Raw genomic sequence first — 7165 nt, forward strand, 5'->3', positions numbered from 1 at the left:
ACATTAATATATAAGGATAAATGCTGTAATATTTTAGATTGAGTCCTAGGTGTGTAAAACACACAATTTTGTTTTTTCCCTTCCTTTGTATGAGGCCTATTTTATTCCTATTGATTGTGAATTCTAATTTATCTTTAGCATTGTGGCAATTTGCACACATGTATAGTTTCTTACTCTTTCAATTTTAATGATAGCGTGCAGCTATTTAGCATATATTACATAATTCATTTCTGGATTTTTTGTTAAAAAATTTAATTAATTCAATGACATTTTGCATAACAGAATGATGAAAAAAAAACATTGAGATCATTGCAGACATTTTTAGAAGGGGGTCATACACTCAGAACACACAATACAGCGCGCTTAAGGCTAGCCATTCTTACACAAAGAGCGCAATCGCTACTTACTCACACAAGTACCACCAATGTCAAACCACAAACCACATGAACATTCAAACACACAATTAACCCACAAATCAACACTTAGGATAGAAACAAAAGACAGCCCACAGACTGTACTTAAACCAAACTATTTGTAAATATTAATTGTAAATCATATTTACAAGAAAAGCTCTCAAAAATTGTTTAAAAGACTGCACCAAAAAGACTGTCCCATGTTCAAGAAGCCAAAACTCACCAAATTTGCCAATTTTGGCTGGCAGAACACTCAAAAAGCGCTCTGCATATCACCACTTATGAATGTTACTAAGTGCATAGAACAGGATCCTTTTTATGTACATATTTAGTTCCTTGGGTAACTTAGTCACCCAGGAAGAAATACGTTTTTATACCTAAACCTATTTAGGTATCCCCTCTAGGGGAGCCGGCTGATTCCATTCAAGATTCACATCGGTACCTCCAAGAAAGCAGCGCATTCTTCGATGTGCGCTTGAAACATGCATGCCAAAAATATTGTAGTATATACAATATTATACAGCAGTGGCACTTAACACAATATGTGCCGTTACGAATTATTCAAAAGTTAGAGAAAAATCTCCTCATTACCTGCCTACATAAATTGCAATTCACATATAGTTCCAAATTCCAAAGTCTTTGGCCAAACAAAACAAATCGCATGTCGACGACCTTACCAAGCACAAATCTCCAACATCTCACTGCCAAGTTCTGAATGACCTAACGGTCGTTTTTAGACTACTCACGCCAAAAGGGTTCTCTGTCGGGAGCGGCAAACATTTGGGGAATCAGATCAGAAAGACCAGAAATATACTGGGCTGCAGAGACAGAGAATCTCCTCAATAGATTCCTGTCCTGTCCTCCTCAGTAGATTCCAGTCTCCTGTCAAGACCACTCCCTTGGATAGCCGCTTCTCCGATGAGCCCAACGTTGGGCGCCATTTGAAGAAATAAAAACCTTCTAATGGGTTCACTGATACACCTGGTCCTTTAAACCAACAAAGAAGAGATTGGCACGGAAGCTGTAATATCAAAAAAACATTTTTATTAACCTCACATGAGGGAGATTGCGTCACACAGTACCCTCAGGCCACTGTAGGAGGCATTCTAAGGAGTACAGAGAACAGGGTCCTTATATATGCATAGGTTACATAGTCAGCATAAAACCAAGGGGAGGTCCTGGCACATACAAGCATGCTTATTGACTAATATGGGTATACAACATTTGCTTGCTCAACAAAGTGGGAGGAGAGATATTTCTCCTTACATCAGCAAGAATAGCCTGACAGTTCTATACTAGGAGCAGGTGCATTCTATCAGCTAAACCACATGGCTAACTAAAATGGCTGCCAGGAACAAAATGGCTTTTAGCTCATGCTAACAGCAATTCCTGCCATCTTTAACAACCATGTATTACGTAAGCGTGCCCATAGCTACAAAACCTGGAATTCAACCCTGTGGCGCTAGTCAATCTCTGTAATCGACATACATTACTCAAGTTCGTACAGAAAAGGTTGCCCAATTAACAGTAATGCACTTCCAACTGAAAATGCAACTCCTGAGTATTAATCATTGCTTACCAGCAACGTGGCGTTTCGAGCAGCAGGCGATGTATCGAATCAGACGCTCAGGGGAGACGCCCAAACTTCTTGTGTGTTGTCAATAAAAAATGACAATTCTAAACCACAGGACGGCTCTACCAAACCGAAAAATAAATAAATTTTTGAAATATTTAAAGACTTCTACAAGACCTCCATAACCCTAAATGCATGAGACATTAAGAAGAGAGTATAGCGTTCCTCCGATCTCTTCCAATTAAGTCAGCCTCTGATGCGGACAGAGCCCGTTTAAACACACCGATAGAAATCAATTAAATTATCAATGCAATAAAATTGATTCGCTCTTGGAAAGCTCCGGGCTCTGATGGCTTTTCCATCATCTTCTATAAAAAAATGATTGAAGTCTATGATTAGACCACTAAAAAAACACTTGATCACTTTGGCCTCCAAGGGAAAGTCTCTGGCACTGCAGCAGAGGCCACGATCGTAGTGATTCCTAAAGAGGACAAAGATCATTCGGACTCCAAAAATGTTGACCAATTTCACTCTTAAATATGGAAGCCATAATATTCGCAAAAATACTAGCTAAAAGATTAGTACCATGCATCCCTAAATGTATTTATAATTCCCAAACCGGAGTTGTTAAAGGGAGCCTAGCAAGATACAATATGCATACATTCTTCCATATAATAGAAAAGGCCCGCCAATCCACCGTACCTGCAGCGGCCAGTGCGCTTGACGCAAAAAAAGGCCTTTAATAAAGTCTCATGGCCATTTCTTCATGCAGTCCTTGAATCACATAACCTCACTGAGACATTTACTAACATGGCCATGGCTCTATTTTTACATCCTCAAGCAAATGTCAGAGTAAATGGCTCACTCTACCCCTTCTTTGATCCGCGGCAAGGTACATGACAAGGCTTCCCCCTCTTTTCTTACTCGCTATTGACCCCTTACTCCAAATAATTAATTCCTCTCCTGAAGTCACTGAAGTTTAATTCGGCACTAAGACATACAAAATGGCTGCACATGTGGACGATATCCTCATTTTCGCCAATGACATTGAAAGAGCAATTCCAGCTATCACAAATATCTTCCAAGTTTTTTTCAAGGTCTCTGGCTACTCTCCGAACAAAGATAAAACTGTGGTTTTCTCTCTCAACCAATACTGTGTGCCCCCACTGTTGTGTGTAGATTTAGATTCCGTTTATAGGTATCCCGATTTATGCCCTTATATAGATACAATTCACATTGCCCTTATTTGGACATAGAAATCCGGCCCTTATTTGGACATTGTCCATACAAACCAAATACAGGCATGGCCACCTACATCCGTCCATCCACGGCACAACGATTTCTTGGAAAACCAGACCCTTACGCCTTAAGGAATTTCCCCCAGCTTGAATATTGATTTCTCCAAGAACTCATTATGTATGCATGAACATCTATTCCTTAGGGGTTCATTCATGATGTTCCTCTGCCCGACTTTTACGTCAATACTGGCATTCCTAGACACCTTCAAGGTATAAATATACCAGCACTTGCCTTGGCAAATTGCGGTTCCCGGAGGATTCGATCCAACCCAGACTACGCGGTTTGCCACGGCAAGTTCGGAAGGAGATCGAGTTCCAGCCTGATGCACTGACCAGACGCTGCCATCCTCCTCACAGAGAATTCAGCTCCAGTGCTCTCTGACTTCCCTTGCGGGGGGTTAGACTATCGAGTCCAGAAAAGAGATTCCAACCTCTCTCTTTCTCAGGTATGGAGCTGACTAGAACTTAGAGAAACTTTTGGCAGCTCTTGGCTAAACTAAAATATAGCTAGCTATACTTTAGAAATAGCACCTACTTCAAACCTCGTACTGCACTTAGGTTAGGTACACTGGGGTAGAACAATTTAGAAGCATCAGATGAGTATCACATTTTAGCATATGTTATTTATGTATGTATTTTGATTAATATATGTCACAGCTACAAACCATGCTATTGCAGTATTATTTTATCTTACTGCTTACCTCGTACATATTGTACTTCGCAGTCTGTCTTACGATTGTAGCAATTCATATCTCTTGCACGAGAAATAAGACTGTTCAATAAACCCTTTTTATTGAAAATGCCCGTCTCTCTATTTCTGTGCAACTCTGTAGAAACAAAGCATGCACGATTGACTGAGTGAAACTGTTATTTATTGTTTCCACAATTCTGAGACTGTTCCGATTCTAAAGGGAAACAAAGTTGTCATGTTTATGCTGTTGTCAGAGACTAATCCCTTCTTGTATGGTTGTCAGAGACTAATCCCTTCTTGTATATACGAGAAGTTTCTAGTGACCTCTGAGTTAGCTGGCACACACAAGTAATTAAGTTTAATATACTCGATAGAGACATACTGACCTTAGTCTTATGTCAAATCTATAGTGTATGTTATTCCAATGCACAGAGCCTATCAGGGATATAGGAACTACACTACACCACATCTGGGAGATTCAGGACTCAAGTAGCAAGCCAAATTCCTCAAGTACTTGGGGATTTGATTCATCAGCGACTTAAATGAAACAGTAAGACACAGCGAATCCCAAACCATTTCTAAGGTCCAAAACCTCCTCACTTCCGGGTCTCCTAAAGACATTTCATGGTGGTGCAGACTCCAAACACTTAAAATGATGATTAGCCCAGTAGTAAACTTCGTATCATCTATGCTTCTGCTGAAGCTCTCCCCAATCTTTTTCAAAATAACATTGAATTTCCTTTGGAGTGGAAAATAGATTGCGGCTTTCCTATAAAAAATTTAGACTACGTTTTGCAGATGGGGACTGTAATATCCCGGATTGGAATTAAAATCAGTCTGCCTTCCTGGTATCACAAGGGGCCAACTGGATGCTTCCTGACACTGGCCATCACCCTCACTGGACTGAAATTAGACGTTCACTGGATTCCCCTTTAGTACCACCTCCAATATCACTGTGACGAGGATTAAATATACACACGTTCAACAAATATTCACTGACACTATGAATGCACTCAACTTATTAGACAAATGTCTTCCAAATTCGATTCATAACTCCATGTTACCGTCACTATGGCATCACCCCAAAATTTAGTCTGAGGCTATTAAGAACTTTGACACCTCTTGGGCTTCAAAAGGCATACCAATGATCAGAGACCTATACTACACAAATAATAGTCCACGTTCCTTTGCCGAGCTTTAAAGGATACACAATCTCTCGACCTCAATTTTTATAGCTTTCTGAAACTTAAAGTAAAATTGTCTAAAGTTAAACATGATGAAGACCCAACCATCCTCTCACGACTGAGTACTTGGCACTCCTCAGGACACATGGCTTCTATTATATATATAAAACCATTTCTAGCCCTCGCCCAGCACTAAAATCATCACTCAAATCGAAATGGTCCAGACACCTCGATCCTAAAAAGTATTGAATACATCACAGATGATAAATGGTGAAAAATAGGCATGATGTCATTATAAAACAAAATCACTCCCTCCCTTTTACAATCGAAACATTTTACAATGAACTTTCTCCACTATACTACAGCCACACTATACAAACTAAAACTCCACAAAAGCGACACCTTTTGGAACTGTAACCAGACGGCAGGCTCCCATGAACACATGTTAAATAGCTGTCACCTTCTGAAGCCATATTTGACTTTGATCTAAAACCTTTTAGCATTATTATTTAACACACCAATCTCCCTAAATTTCCAATAATTGCCCTTGGACCCTGGTCCTTTTAATTCTTAGGCCCAATGACTTGGCCCTACTGGATCACCAATTAATATTTGTGGTGAAAATCATCTTATCAGAATGGAAATCTTTCTCAAACATATCACACCACACATAGTGGGCATGGATTACCTACCTAAGGGGAACCCACAAATACCAGGACAACTCTTTCCCTAAACAATCCTAAGATATTAAATGAGCTACACATTGAGACCACTACGTAAGACAGCACAAGAACACATATCTCCTGGTGATCTCACTAGGCACTGCCCAATTTTCCCCTAGTTGTTTGATTTGTTCTAACAATGGTACACATCCACGGCAAACTTTATACAGACACACCTTCTACGAGACAATATAGATACCACCTCAGGTCTTCAAGGGATTCACCTCCTTGTTTAAGACATCATAAAATTCGACCTTACTTAGGATATATATGCAGAACCCTAAATCACCTACCATAAGACAAATCTCTCTGCTCTCACAGGGTTTACTAGCTCTCTGTCGTTCATCAGATTCATCATCGGGAGCCATATTTCGATACCCCATACGATCCCAGAAGTGCATCATATTGATCATCATACTTCTCATATGTCATCCTATCATCTTGTGGATCACCATATGCAAATGCATCATGCATACCAAGTTTTCTACCATCTTATCCACCCTACAATCATGTATCGGTGTGTATCACATGCTGTCTCTAATGTTCTCTGTTGACTGTGTTTCAAAAACCAATAACGTTTATGGAAATAAAAATATAAAAAATAAAGCGTAACCATCTTAAAGAGTGCTCCCCACCCCATAATGGATAGGGGCAGAGCCGTTCATCATGTCAGTTTGCGCTTGTTTTTCTGCAATAGTGGGTCAATATTAAGATCCCAGCACTTTTTCCATACCTGGCGGGGTTCTGCTTTGCTTCAGAATTATTTCTATAAGCTCACCCTGCGTGCCGCTTGGAAGTGAGTCGAAGGGCAGCACCTCCTCAAACAGCAATTCCAGGTTCGTGCAGAAGTAAAAGTGAGGCATATTTCTCAAGGACTTCCTAGGGAAATCCATGATGCCCAGGGACCTTACCAAAGGCCATGTGCATAATAGCATAGTGAATCTCGTCTGCTCTGATCAGGAGGTCCAATTTGCAACAATCCTCCTCCAAGAGCAATGTAATGGGGAGGGCATGAACTATGGAGAATTCACTTTCTATTTGTGAGGTTCTCGTATAGTATATCGTGTCTTATAGTAGTTGGCAAAAGTGTCAGTAAATTCAAGAGGATCAGTAATCGAACCACCAGAGTCATCAACTAGGGACGGGACAAGCCATGCCTCAACATCCTTGTTGGTGAATCAGTAGAGCTGCTTGCCTGCCTTGGCTCCCCAATGATATACTCTATGCCAGGGTTCTCCAAAATCAGTCTTGGAGGGTCAGATCCATGCCAGATTTTTAAGATAA

The sequence above is a fragment of the Triturus cristatus genome, chromosome 1_1, assembly GCF_964204655.1.
Source record: "Triturus cristatus chromosome 1_1, aTriCri1.1, whole genome shotgun sequence".
NCBI classification, from domain to species: domain Eukaryota; kingdom Metazoa; phylum Chordata; class Amphibia; order Caudata; family Salamandridae; genus Triturus; species Triturus cristatus.